The following is a 1,310-nucleotide window of genomic DNA, read 5'->3' on the forward strand; positions in this document are numbered from 1 at the left end:
TCGCGGCGGCGGGGCTTGTGCTCCTTGAGGTGCGAGCAAAATCTAAGGCAGCTTCCAGAGATTAACGCATGCCTAGGGCCCTGGGTGAAGAAGGCGTCTAGCTGTGCTTGCTTTACATAATATAATTATTGAGTGAAAAAAGTAATATAAACATTTCATCTTCAGCTCATGAGTTTGCCGAGGGCCCACCAAACGGTTAACCTGGCAGCTTCATTGGGATGAGTTAAAAACAGCCCTCAGGGCTGTGAAACAGGAGCTCAGTTACCAGGAGCAGCCAAACAAAGGCTGGCTCACCTGGTGGAACAGCAAGACCATTAAAAAAGAGGGTCCTTAGTGGATGAGAATGAAGAATTTTGAAGGGGTCAGGTTGATTATAATGAGCTGTGAAGTCAGTTAACTGCCTCAGTGCTGCCTGGCTAGAAATGCTGCTGCCACTGCCAGGCACTTGGTTTTAAACATTGGACAGCACTTGGACAGGACTCCAAGGAGGGTGCAAGTGCACCAGTACCCCCCCAGGATCCACCCCTTTCTGACAGGATCCCTACACTCTCCAGTTGCAGCTGGAGACAGTACATGGGGGCCCTATGATGCTCAGCTGAGGTGCCCCAATATCAGCCTGGTTAGATGTGCAAACACCTACATGTGGTTAGCCCAGAGATTTCAGACAGAAGTCTGTAGTGTCGGAATCATGCCAGCCTGCAGTGCTTTCTTCTTTGGCAGAAGAAGGGCTCTGTTATTTTTCCACAGACAAAAACCAAAGTTGAAGCAAGACGCTAGCGGCCTCAAGTAGTACCACAGATGTAGTTTTCGGGCTGGTAGTGATCAGGCAGAGACTGCGCAGAACTCAGCCTGCGCTCCAAAACCTGCCACAGACACTGGGTAAAGACGTTGGGAACTAACCCACACAAAGCATCATGCTGCCACACTGACAGCTTACTTCCAGCATGGTCCCCAAAGTGTGACCCACCTATACTCAATCCTGCTCCAAATCCAGGATAGGCTGGTGGAGTTGTTCCCAGCACACCAAAGACCAAGCTCTTAAAAACAGCCACAGAGGGGCAGCATCACCAAAGCATTTCTGAATTTGGAGCATGTTGTTGGGAGAAGGTGGGAAATGTGTGCATGGAGGTGTCCTGGCCAAAACAAGTTGCTGCAGTGTAAACATACCCTTAGACTCACCGGTACCCAATCTAACTAGCTAGGGCAAGTTCACACTACTCTGTAGTCAGAAGCCTGATTGTAGACATGCTCCAAGTACACGGAGTCACAAGCATATTTAGAAAGTGTATAAGAGGCAACAAACAAGTGCA

Source organism: Crocodylus porosus, unplaced genomic scaffold (genome assembly GCF_001723895.1).
Source record: "Crocodylus porosus isolate Cpor-Errol unplaced genomic scaffold, CroPor_comp1, whole genome shotgun sequence".
Taxonomy (NCBI): Eukaryota; Metazoa; Chordata; order Crocodylia; family Crocodylidae; genus Crocodylus; species Crocodylus porosus.